The 14,217-nt window shown below is 44.2% G+C and overlaps 1 pseudogene; it reads left to right on the forward strand.

Moving 5' to 3' along the window:
• Positions 1 to 11,536: 11,536 nt before the first annotated feature.
• On the forward strand, positions 11,537 to 13,187 carry LOC147990364 (putative F-box/FBD/LRR-repeat protein At5g44950; annotated as a pseudogene).
• Positions 13,188 to 14,217: the final 1,030 nt, after the last annotated feature.

The raw sequence follows: 14,217 nt of genomic DNA on the forward strand, positions 1-14,217 counted from the left end.
ACATAACCATCATTGATTCAACGAGCTAGTCAAGTAGAGGCAAACTAGTGACACTCTGTTTGTCTATGTATTCAAACATGTACTAAGTTTCCGGTTAATACAATTCTAGCATGAATAATAAACATTTATCATGATATAAGGAAATATAAATAACAAATTTATTATTGCCACTAGGGCATATTTCCTTCAATTCAGAGATCGGAATGGTACCGAGTGATTCGGGTATTTTAACGAAGTACCGATGGGTTACCGGAACCCCCCGGGGGAATTAATCACTGGTACGCGTCGGTCCTATACAAACGGTTTTTAACCCCTTTCCGCAACGACAGTTGGAACCGTCACCTAGTGAGTGTGGGCGATAGGGGGTCCTTCCCACACGGCTAAGAAACAGTCGGGGATATGCCCTCCTGGCACACACACTTGGCAAGATGAGGTCGTGTGCGACCGGAGAGCGCTCAAATATGGAAATACGTACAGTAGAGCTAAAAAAATAAAATTATATGGCAAAATTGTTTCTGGTCGCAAGTACATCCCACACAGTCAGTCCCCGCTAAATCTGTTCATATGTACATCCCACACAGTCGCTCCAAGGAAAACGTTTACGTTCACAGGTACATCACACATAATTTTTCCCATTAAATCATTTGCGTTATTGAATGTATCACACACGGTCTGTAGAAGAAACTGTGTGGCAAAGGCTGTCCATCACACACAGTTTTTATGTGGTAAACGTTTGCGCAAGGTGGCCTAACGCAAACAGTTTTCAAGAGAAAGTCGTGTGTGATTGTTCATTGATCCAACATGGTTTATTCCTAGAAACTGTGTGCGTTGCCTAAGGTCATCGCCCACGATATTTTTTCAACAACCGTTTGCAATAGCAAAACCCAATTAGCAGGCTAATTCGACATTAGCAGGCTAATTGCCTTATTATTAATAATCCATTTATTAATCTAATTGACATTCATATTAAGCACATAATATATTTCATTTCCATATTAAGGAAGCAAAATTTCATAATTGAAATACATTAGAGAACAACATGATATAGCTTCAGCACTCAGCTACCCCATTACACAACTGCACCAGCACCAACTTTCACATGCAACTTCTATAACCTTTCGAAATTAGCATCATAGACGATACATAGAAAAATGCATCTCATCTGGAAAACTACTGGAGCGGAAGGCAAATATTAAGCCTTCATTGATGTTGAAGGTCTTTGCAACTTTAGGGCAGTGCCTATGGATGATTGACCATCTGTCCTTCATCCTCTTCAAGAACACTTCAATATTGAACCGTGGGTGTTGCATGAATACCTTCCTCGCCTCTTGACCATAGAGATGGGTTGAGAGGTAATCATCAGTGAAGTGCTTTGGAAAGGCATGAAAACAAGGATGTGCATAAATATCTTCTCTATATTGGAAATGGGGCAAAGGAATAGAAAAAAGGCAAGGTATAATAGTTAGTACCATCTTGTAGTGAACTGATGTCTTCTTCATTGTGCAGACAAAGATCTTGTTTTTTTGGCGCTAATTTCTATATCCTAACAATCTTTCTAAGTTTCTTGACTTGACTGATATTCATAGACAACTCATTTCCCCATATGCAAAAAGGGTCGAACAGTGGCTCAAAACCTCTGACAGCAGGACCTACATGTGCAAGACCAAATTGTTAAAAACCAAAATATTAGAATGGTTCCTGCAATTGCACAACAATGTGCTATTAGAGAATGGACCATGCATGTAGTAACCTCAATTGTAAACCTCATTGCTTCCCATTGTTTCCTTGCAACACATATAAGGTAGTTAGTCATCAGGTTAAGTAAGGGTTCGCATACTATCAGTAAAATATGTTGATGAAAAATAAGCACATTGCAGATTCAACAGATTAATTCAAGCCACACGGAAAACCCATTTATCCAAACCAAGCATGATTAAGAACTAGGAAATATAGCACTTGTATATGTTCCTCATGTATTAAGTGCAACCAAATTCGATTTATTCCTCACATGCACAACAATAAAAAATTCTACCCACGACAATTGGACATCCCAGTGTAGAATTGAACCAAGCAGTTAGCTAAACACCACAACAAATGAACCAAACATTAACTGAGCACCACATTGCACAATATAACATACTCCTAATAGAAGATCAGATAGTTCACCAAACCAAGCATGCTTAACAACTTGGAAATATAGCAATTGTATTTGTTTCTCATGTATTTAGTACAGCCAAATTCAATTTATTCCTCACATGGTATACAATAACAGAATGCAGCCACAACAATTGAACATCGCATTGCATAATTGAACCAAGAAGTTAACTAAACACCACAACAAATGAACCAAACATTAACTAAGCACCACATTGCACAATATAACATACTCGTAATAGAAGATCAGATAGTTAACCAAACCAAGCATGCTTAACAACTTGGAAATATTGCACCCTGAAGAATTGAACATCACATTTGCAGAATTGAGCCAAGTAGTTAACTGAACACCATGTTGCACGACATATAGAACATATACACTATAGCAGAAGATTGCATGATAAAAGTAGATAACACAATTCACTAGAATTTGTTAAGGAAAGGCAATAGCTAGCAAACTGAACATGGGTCCTTATAGTGAGCTAATAAGACAAGCTACTCCTCATTGTCGGAGATATCGATGACGATTGGCTCCTTGGACATGGAAGAGGGTGAGGCCTCCGCATCGTGGGTGCCCTTGTTGTAGTGGTGAGTTGCCTGAGACACTCCGGGCACAAACCCGCTGGCTCTCGAGATGAGGTAAGTGTTGGTGTCAAAACCGGCGGGTCTCAAGTAGGGGGTCCCGAACTGTGCGTCTAGGGTCAATGGTAACAGGAGACAAGGGACACGGTGTTTACCCAGGTTCGGGCCCTCTTGATGGAGGTAATACCCTACATCCTGCTCGATTGATATTGATGAATATGAGGATTACAAGAGTTGATCTACCATGAGATCATTGTGGCTAAACCCTAGAAGTCTAGCCTGTATGATTATGATCTTTCTTATATGGACTAAACCCTCCGGTTTATATAGACACCGGAGGGGCCTAGGCTTGTACAGAGTCGGTTTACAAAGGAAGGAATCTACATATCCGAACGCCAAGCTTGCCATCCACGCAAAGGAGAGTCCCATCCGGACACGGGAGGAATTCTTCTGTCTTGTATCTTCACAGCCCATCAGTCCGGCCCATGTTACATAGCCCGAACGCCCGAGGACCCGTTAATCTAGGTTTCCCTCAGTAAGCACGTGCATGTTGAGAAAACACCTCGTAGTCTTTGTCGAAGGCACCGATGGTGGCCTCGAGAAAACGCCACGAACTGTCATTTAAAGCAGCCAACCGCGTCGTGGCATGGGCGCGTGAGGTGTCAACGGTGGCCTCGACAGCGAGGCGCTCCTCCAAGATCTGGGGGTCGACGCGAATGGTAGCCATAACGACCTCATCAGCGCGTGCGACCGCGATTTGCTTCTCCGCTGCCATACGCTCCTTGAGATCTTGGCTATATTGTGTGCACCATGGCTTAGGGCGGCGCTTATTTGGTGGAGGGGTCAGTGATTTGGGTGGAAGGTGTCGTGCTCGCGCCGGCGGTCGGGGCATGTGGGATGTGGAAGGAGGAGGAGGATGGGGGTCGGGTGTGGATTACCTGCCTGGGTAGGCGAGGCCGAGCAGCGCGAAGGAGGTTCGCCGGTGAGGAGGCGGCGCTGCAAGCAAGGAGTGAAGGTTTGAACTTGGAAAGGAAGGTGGAAACAGGGAAAATGTGGCTTTTGGTAAGGGGGTGGGGGCGGGGAGGTAGATATTTCTGCGGAAGCCCAAAATTTGGAATCGCTTCAGTGAAAACACTGGCACGCAAAGTATCATCAGACACAGTTCCTTATTCAGAACTGTGTCTGATATGTTAACATCACAAGCGATTCAGATAGCTTAACCCGTGTGTGTTGAGTTTGAACGTCAAAAATTTTGGTTCAAATTTCCCTGGTTATAGTGGTCGTCCACGTCATTGCGTAATTTGGGTACACAAAGGAGACTAACTTCTGAATCGAGCAAGTTCAGCAATTAAACAGAGCTAGCTGACCTAAACATTACTCTAACAAATTAAAGACTGGCGCTCTTAATTAAACAAAACAAAGAGTACTACTACGGCTGGTGCTTATTGATCTCCGCCGCCGCCTCCATGTCCAGCTCGCGGCCGCGCTCTCGCCGGATTGGGCCGCCGAAGTTGCCCTCATGATGTGGGTCCACGTCCCCATCTTTCACCGGCGACAAATGAACAGTGAAATGATATTTGGGGAGTGAGCTAGTGTGCTTGACACGCCGGCTGTGGACTATAGCCGACGCACCTTCTCGCATAAGCCATAGGCGTACTATACACCGACGATGCTCCAAGATATTTTGTGCTGCATCTCACACGGTTGGTGATAATAAACTGTGTGTGATCTACTTGATTTATCGTCTTGATTTGAATTACGTAATTGGGGTCACAACTACAAAGGATGGTGTTTGAATTGTTAGAACTTTTATCTGCAGTGAACAAGCACCTATAGGTGTGTCGTCAAAAAATTGGAATTATTCAGGGTTCGTTTGGACGTTTTTATACATTAACTTGGTTTTCTAGGCATTTTATGCGCATAATTCTAATTTTAACTACATGCACATGCTCCAGTGCATATAAATTGGTTCAAAAATCAAATATGTGTCCTTGGTTGCATGCTTAGCTCCCATGTAAGAAATGGGAATGAATGTCACACACACTGCCACCGTCACTCGGCCGCAAACATTGAGATATATGGCTTTTAATTTCTAGTAAATCCAAAACTCGTCTAAAATTCATGAAACTTAGCATGCTATCAGCGGCATCAACATGCCGTGGTAAATTTTTTGTCCCATTTGTGGCAGGTTTGGGTATAAGCTTCTCACAAACCAGAGCTTCTCACAACAAGCATGATGGTTTCAGTAGGGAAAGTCCCACCTTTGGGGATGAAACGATATCCATTGCCTCTTATTGCTTCCAAATTTTTTCTCGTGTCAACATAGAACAACAGGAGTGTTGTGTCAATTTTTGTGAATTTTCGGGGTTCGTTTGGACATTTTTATGCATTAACTGAGTTTTCAATGCATTTATATGCATAATTCAAATTTGAACTACATGCACATGCTCCCGTGCATATAAATTGGTTGACAAATCAAATCTGTGTCCTTGGGTGCATGCTTAGGTCCCATGCAAGAAATGGGAATGAATTTCAAACACCGGGGCACCGTTGATTACCGAAAAAACATTGGGATGCCTGGTTTTTAAATTCTAGTAAATCCAAAACTCGTCTGAAATTCATGAAACTTGGCATGCTATCATGGAGCTGCATCAATATGCCATGGTAAAATTTTTGTCCCATTTGGGGCAGGTTTGGGTATATGCTTCTCACAAACCAGAGCTTCTCACGACAAGCATGATGGTTTTGATAGGGAACGTCCCACCTTTGGGGACGAAACGATATCCATTGCCTCTTATAGCTTTCAAATTTTTTATCATGTCAACATAGAACAACAGGAGTGTTGTGTCAATTTTTGTGAATTTTCGGGGTTCATTTGGACATTTTTATGCACTAACTGAGTTTTCAATGCATTTATGTGTGTAATTAAAATTTGAACTACATGCACATGCTGCAGTGCATATAAATTGGTTGAAAAATCAAATCTGTGTCCTTATGTGCATGCTTAGGTCACATGCAATAAATGAGAATGAATTTCAAACACCGGGCACCGTTGATTGCCGACAAAAAATTGATATGTCTGGTTTTTAAATTCTAGTAAATCCCAAACGCGTCTGAAATTCATGAAACTTGGCATGCTATCATGGAGCGGCATCAACATGTCGTGGTAAAAAGTTGTCCCATTTGGGGCAGGTTTGGGTATATGCTTCTCACAAACCAGATCTTTTCATAGCAAGCATGATGGTTTCGGTAGGGAACGTCCCACCTTTGGGGACGAAATGATATCCATTGCCTCGTATTGCTTCCAAAAGTTTTCTCGTATCAACATAGAACAACAGGAGTGTTGTGTCAATTTTTGTGATTTTTCGGGGTTCGTTTGGACATTTTTATGCATTAATTGAGTTTTGAATGCATTTATGTGCATAATTCAAATTTGAACTACATGCACATGCTCCAGTGCATATAAATTGGTTGAAAAATCAAATCTGTGTCCTTGGTGCATGCTTAGGTCCCATGCAAGAAATGGGAATGAATTTCAAACACCGAGGCACTATTGGTTGCCGGCAAAACATTGAGATGTCTGGTTTTTAAATTCTAGTAAATACAAAACTCGTCTGAAATTCATGAAACTTGGCATGCTATCATGGAGCGGCATCAACATGTCGTGGTAAATTTTTTGTCCCATTTGGGGCAGGTTTGTGTATATGCTTCTCACAAACCAGAGCTTCTCACAACAAGCATGATGGTTTCGGTAGGGAACGTCCCACCTTTGGGGACGGAATGATATCCATTGCCTCTTATTGCTTTCAAATTTTTTCTCTTGTCAACATGGAACAACAGGAGTGTTGTGTCAGTTTTTGCGATTTTCAGGGTTCGTTTGGACATTTTTTATGCACTAACTGAGTTTTCAATGCATTTATGTGCATAATTCAAATTTGAACTACATGCACATGCTCCAGTGCATATAAATTGGTTGAAAAATCAAATCTGTGTCCTTATGTGCATGCTTAGGTCTCATGCAAGAAATGTGAATGAATTTCGAACACCAGGGCACTGTTGATTGCCGGCAAAACATTGAGATGCCTGGTTTTTAAATTCTAGTAAATCCAAAACTTGTCCAGTGCGCAGGTTCATCGGGAAGTGTGAGAGATGTTCAACACAGGATTTGTGCATCTCTTCAACGCAAATGGTTCAATGAAGCAGTAAAGTGGCAGAAAATAAACCAAAAAATATACGTGCTGCCACACGCCCCGTGTGCCGTGCGAGCAGACATGAGTTGACGGGACGCATGCGAGTAGTCCGCCACACAGGCATACCGGGAGGCGTGCGTGCAGGTGTGTGTATTGACGGGGAGGCATGTGAGTAGCTGTGCGAAATGATGGTAGGAATGGCAGACGTCCGCCGTGTAGGCTCACCGGGAGGCGAGACAACTTTTAACCGCAGTGTGCCTCGCTCCCACTAGTCCGTGTTAATTGCGCGCCCGATGTAACGCCCCGTATGTAACTTGCCATATTTGTATTCCAACTCTTGCCATTTTCGGCACTAAGTTATGATATTCCCTCGTGGTTGGGTTTTGTTTTCGTTTTGCTTTTTGTCCATGTCATGCATCTCATATCATGTGATCATGTGCATCGCATTTGCATACGTGCTCGTCTCATGCATCCGAGCATTTTCCCCGTTGTCCGTTTTGCATTCCGGCACTCCTATGTCCTCCGGTGTCTCCTTTTACCTCTTTTCGTGTGCGGGTGTTAAACTTTCTCGGATTGGACCGAGACTTGCCAAGTGGCCTTGGTATACTACCGGTAGACCGCCTGTCAAGTTTCATGCCATTTGGACTTCGTTTGATACTCCAACAGTTATCCGAGGAACCGTAAAGGCCTCGTGTGTGTTGCAGCCCAATACCCCTCCAAAGTGGCCCAAAACCCAGCTAAACCCCCTCCATCCTCTCGGCCGTTCGATCACGATTGCGTGGCCAAAAACCGCACCTTATTTGGACTCTCCTAGCTCCTCCTTCCTATAAATATGTGTCTCCCCTGGATTTTCGCGCAGTCCAAACCCTAAAACTCCTCCCCGCCGCCACCGGACATGTCTGCGCGCCGCCGGAAAACTCCGCCGCCGCACCCGCACCAATAGGAGCTCGCCACATCGCCCCCACGCCCACTTCGCCGCCGGGCCCGTGGAAGCCCGTAGCCAGCCGGCCCGGGACGGATCTGGGCCCGAACCGCCCCGCGCCGCACCGCCCGTCTCCTTCCTTCTCCGCTGCCGTCCGTGCCTCGCGCTGGCCGCCGCCCCTCCATCGCTGGCCGCCGCCACCTCGCCGGTCGCCGCTCGCTGCCAACCGCCAGCCTCCTTCTCCGCCGCTGCCCGACCGGCCTCCTCCTCGCCCGCGGCCGCGCCACCTCGCCGCCTCCTTGCTCCTCGTTGCCGGCGAGCGGATCCGGCAAGATCCGGCCACTGCCCCCGTCTTCGCCGGCGTAGCTCCGACGTGCCTCGAAAACCGTGCCTCAGATCTGGATCCAGAGAGAGGGTTGACCCCTTTTTCTCACTAAGTCTTTTCCTGTGCATATTTTCTAGACATGTTCATGACATCATATCCCATCATCCATAGCTCCGTTTTGCGCGTGTGATATATCAAATTGTTCGTCTGGATGTGCTCTTAATTTTCTTCCATTGCATCATGCTTGTTTGAGTCCATCTTGATGCCCTAAATGCTGTTGCAAGAGTGCTATAAAATGTTAGTTTCTGTTTCTTAACAGATTATGGACATTTGTCATTTTTGCCATGTTTAATGTGTGCCTCCTATGAACTTGAGCCCTACATGTGTTTTCGGCTATGCCATGCCATCTTTACAGGGGTGTATGCCATGTATTTTTGTGATCAATGTGGTGACTAGCACAAGCATGCAAAGTAGCTCTCGTGATGTTGCTGATTTCAGGGACTTAGAATTCTTCTAAGTCTTTTCGCTGATGTTATTTTTATGCCATGTATTCATGTTGCTATAGAGTGATCCATGCTTCTTTTGAGCATGTTCAGTAAGGATGATTTTGAGATATTGTTATGTTCTATCCATCCATGTCTTTGTTTGCAATTATGGAGTACCCTAGAATGACTCAATCTTGCTCTACTTTTTCTATAAAATATTCCTGGAAGATTGTTTACATGTTAATCAATTTTGCCGAGGTTGTTGTAATTGATCCATGCATGCTATGGGATTGTTCTTGCCATGTTTAGCTTCTTGATCATATCTTCTTGCTGGGTGTATGCTTAGTTTGTAATGCAATGCCTTGTGGTGAGTGCATCGAGCTCGCAAACATGCCTACGTAACTCTGTTTTATGCCATGTCCAGTTTTCTGCTAAGTCTGAATCTGTTAACGAAAGTTGCTATGTTTACATGGGTGCCATCATGTTTTCTGTGCCCTTTTGGCTTATGGTTAGTAAGGGACTTTTGTTATATGCTTTGATTAGTTTCATGCCATGCCTTGCTTTGACATGATATGTTCCTGTAGCATGTTGTTATCTTGCTGTAAACATTGCTTCCTGATATTAATTCCTGGCATGTTGTTATTTTCACCAAGTCTGTGAACCTGATATCTTTTGCACTTTTGCCATGCTTGTTTGAAACCTGCTATTGTGTGATTTAACCGTAGCTTAGTGTTCATCTTTTGTCAAGCATCTTGAGTGGATCACTGTCACGTGCTTTGTTGCTATGTTAGAGTGCAATAGCTTAGTTTCTTGTTGCATTCTAGGTGGCATCGTGCTGTTAATGCAGAATAGTGCCATTATTGTTTTGCTTGCCATTTGCAAACCGTGCATCCGATTCCGGTGATCTTTATATCGATTTCGACCGAAATCAACTCATCTTTCCAGTGGTGCTCTTGGTTTGCCAAGTTGAGGTCTGGTTCAATCTTTCCTTTCCGAAGCACGCATATGCATTGCATATTACCTCCCGCATATCATGCCTTGTTTTGCATCATGTTGCTTGCGCATTGCACCATGGTTGATTGTGGTTCCCTTTGCTTGTGTTCTTGCTTTCGGTAGAGCCGGGAGATGAGTACGTGATCGAGGAACCCGTTGAGTACGCTTACGAGGATCAAGCTTACGTCAACTCGGAGAACTTTGCATGCAAGATGACCATACCCTCGAAATCACATCTATCTTTGCTTGCTAGTTGCTCGCTCTTTTGCTATGCCTATGCCGCGATACCTACCACATGCTTTTCATGCCTCCCATATTTCCATGTCAAACCTCTAACCCACCTTGTCCTAGCAAACCGTTGTTTGGCTATGTTACCGCTTTGCTCAGCCCCTCTTATAGCGTTGCTAGTTGCAGGTGAAGATTGGAATTTGTTCCTTGTTGGAACATGATTATTGTTGCGATATCATTATTATATCTTGTTTACTTTAATGCATCTATATACTTGGTAAAGGGTGGAAGGCTCGGCCTTATGCCTGGTGTTTTGTTCCACTGTTGCCGCCCTAGTTTCCGTCATACCGGTGTTATGTTTCTTGATTTTGCGTTCCTTACACGGTTGGGTTATAATGGGAACCCCTTGATAGTTTGCCTTGAATAAAACTCCTCCAGCAAGGCCCAACCTTGGTTTTACCATTTGCCACCTAGCCTTTTCCCCTTAGGTTCAGCGGACTCAAGGGTCATCTTTATTTTAAACCCCCGGGCCAGTGCTCCTCTGAGTGTTGGTCCAAACTAGAGTCCTTTGCAGCGCCCCCTCGGGGAAACTCGAGGTTTGGTTTTAGTTGTATGGAGCACTCATCCGGTGTGCCCTGAGAACGAGCTCCTATCAGGATTTGTCGGCACATTCCGGCGGCTTTGCTGGTCTTGTTTGTCGAGATGTCTTGTAACCGGGATTCCAAGTCTGATCGGGTCGTCCTGGGAGAAGGAATAACCTTCGTTGACCGTCAGAGCTTGTGATGGGCTAAGTTGGAACACCCCTGCAGGGATTTGAACTTTCGAAAGCCGTGCCCGTGGTTATGGGCAGATCGGAATTTGTTAATGTGCGGTTGTAGAGAACCTGAAACTTAACTTAATTAAAATGGATCAACAACGTGTGTAGCCGTGATGGTCTCTTCTCAGCGGAGTCCGGGAAGTGAACATGGTCTCGTGTTATGCTTGAACATAAGTATTTCTAGGATCACTTCTTGATCATAGATTCTCGAACGTGCTTTGCCTTCTCTTCTCGCTCTCTTTTGCATATGTTAGCCACCATATATGCTAGTGCTTGCTGCAGCTCCACCTCACATACCTTTTACCTACCCATAAGATTAAATAGTCTTGATCGCGAGGGTGTGAGATTGCTGAGTCCCTGCGACTCACAGATTACTTCCAAATCCAGATGTAGGTGCCGATGATACCATTCTAGGTGATGCGACTGAACTCAAGTGGGAGTTCGATGAGGACTCAGGACGTTACTACGTTTCCTTTCCAGACGATCATTAGTGGAGCCCAGTTGGGGCGATCGGGGATCTTATGCATTTGGGGTTGTCTTTATTTTGGTTCCGTAGTCGGACCTTGATTGTATCTGGATGATGTAATGCTATATTTATGTATTGTGTGAAGTGGCGATTGTAAGCCAACTCTGTACCTCTTTCTTATTTAGTACATGGGATGTGTAAAGATTACCCCTCTTGCGACATGCCTACAATGCGGTTATGCCTCTAAGTCGTGCTCCGACACGTGGGAGATATAGCCGCATCGTGGGTGTTACACCCGAGCCGCCGACCATAATAGGCGGCCGCACCCCCGGTCCACAGTGGTCACCGACATCTGGACTCCAAAGTGTATGACGATGCCGCCGAAGCGCACCATCAGAGGGAGTGGCGACGCCGGGGCTGGTGAAGCACCCGCACAACGCGTGAAGCTGGCCACAGAGGTTTTCGTCGCCGCCGACGAGGTCTCGCGCAGGCAGCAGCACGACCTTGAATTCATCGGTGCCGTCGTACCCCCCTAGCCGGAGCCGGAGGTCAACAGCAACTCCGGCAACAACTGTAACTCCGACGGAAAACCGGTTAGTCATCTATATACCCATTTGGGCGGCAAACATATCAAGTGTTTTCTCTCGTTAATCCCCCCCACCCACCCCGCCCCTCTATAATTTTTCTGGAATACAAATCCTATGGTTATGTTCTCTCAGTCCATGAAATAGAGTAATTAAGATCTGTTAGATGCACGTAGTGTATTGATTGTTTGAATGTTATCTGTATAGAGTTAGTGATTAATTGTTTGTTCTGTACAAATGATTTTTGCTAATAATCCGACTAGGGTTAGGTTGCGTGCTAATAATTCGTGGCCAGATCTTGAGAATTGATTTTGAATGTCCTACATATATGTTTGTGCCTTTTTTCTTCCTGATCTTGAGAATTAATTTCTAATGTCCTACATGTTATGCCATTTTTTTCTTTCAGATTGGTATGTACACAGACGAGGCTCCGACTAGCACTGCTGCCGGATGTAGATCTTGGACCCGGATATGCGGCCAGAAGCGCCCCTGGACCTGAGGAACCAGTAGAATCTCCAGCGGACCGCATCAGCGATCTCCCGAATGGAATCCTTGGGGAGATCATCTCCCTTCTCCCCACCAAGGATGACTGGCACACACAAGTCCTTGCATCTCGGTGGCGCACTCTGTGGTGCACCACACCTCTTAATCTTGACTGTCATTAGCTATCTGTCGATGATGATTCTGAACTCCCCGGAGCCATCATCTCCTCCCATGAGGGCTCCGTTCAATGCATTTGCATCCCGGCATGCTACCTGCTAGACATACCCTGCATGGTGGCCGCTTGGCTGACATCTCGTCAATTCGATGAACTCTAGCAGCTTGAGTTCTACCATTACAACGATAGGTTACCACCAAGAGCTGCATCTGTGCCCTCACCACCAATGCCCATCTCATGGTTTTCATCCTCTCTCCACACCACCACCTTGACCCGGTTCCATCTAGCAGACTATTCGGTACAAATGCTTCGACTGCCAATGCTGAAAAAACTTGCGCTTGTGTTGGTTGATCTGTCGGTGACCTCACTTCACAACATCATCCACTCTTGCTGCCCTGCACTATAGCGTTTGGTGCTTGTTTTTGGAATAGGAATCCATATCCCTTGTCTCAAAATAAAGTCGTCTCACCTTGTAAGCATTGGAATTCATTTTGAAGGACATGAGCTCATCATCGAAGATGCCCCTTCACTTCAAAGGTTGCTCCTTAATTGTTGTTATAAACCTTCACAAATAACTGTGGTCTCTGCGCCTAAACTGGAGACCTTGGGTGCAATTAGTGATCTGTTTGAATGGTTCAAGATGGTGTTTTCCTCCACACCTATTGAGGTACTGTATCTTATTCACGTACACTTCTGTAATTTGCATTTTTCATTTGTGCGCATAAGTTAAGTATCATCTTGGAGTACACTTTCAGTGCTAACATTATGTTCTATGCTCAATGAAGCGCTTGTCCATCCTATCAGTGGTGGTGGATTCTGTCAAGACCTTATATATCACTATGTGATGTTTTGATCTCAACATCATTATTGCCTTGCTGCAATGCTTTCCATGTCTAGAGAATTTGTATATGAAGGTGATGATTTCACGCACATTGAAAGCTCATATATAATGTACTATAATTAATCATTCAACTATCACTCTTTCAACATAATCTTTTTTAGACATTAATTGTTTTCAATCTTCATCTCTATTTATGCACTAACACATGGAGAAAAAGGTATAACCAATCGATGGTTCAAGAAGCACCGAGATTTTCTCAGATCTCACGACATTCATTTGAAGACAGTAACACTGGAAGGATATGCATCCAACAATGCAAACACTAGCTTTGTCACATTCTTCATGTTGAATGCGAGGGCACTATTGTCCGCGAGGATTAAGTTTTTCAACAAGAAATTTCTTACGGCTGTAGGTGTTGAACAACATAAAAAGAAGTTTCATGTGGACCTAAGGGCTTCTGATCGTGCTCGGCTTCTATTTACAATAGCTTGTCATCATGGACCAGTAGAATTTATGGCCGTTGATCTTGATTTTATGGATCAAACTGATCCATTTGATTGTGACTACCGAAAACTTTGGTTGAGTTAGATGTCGTTGACATATTCAATCTGGATTTTGTGTAAACCTAATGAGCAATTAATCCTCGTGCTTTTGTACTATTTGTTAGCTGGAGTTAGATATTGTTGCCCTTTTCAACTCGGCTTTGACCCATATTTTCTTTCATACTGGGCCAATGGCTTGCCATTTCTTTAATTAAGACATAAATATTATAAGCATTCACAACATAGGCAAAGAACATCACTCTCGTGGGATCCTTGAGATCTTTGTTCATTACAGAACTGCAAGAAAGTCTTTTCTTTAATAATTTCATTCTCTCTAACCCTAGCAAGTCGATCATCAAGAAATTCACCTCGTGGCACAGTACTATCAAGCTTTTCATTCTAGTATTGGTGAAGTAGCAAAAGCAGGGTC

This window comes from Triticum urartu, chromosome 1A (genome assembly GCF_056163025.1).
Source record: "Triticum urartu cultivar PI428250 chromosome 1A, HENAU_Tu73, whole genome shotgun sequence".
Lineage (NCBI taxonomy): Eukaryota > Viridiplantae > Streptophyta > Magnoliopsida > Poales > Poaceae > Triticum > Triticum urartu.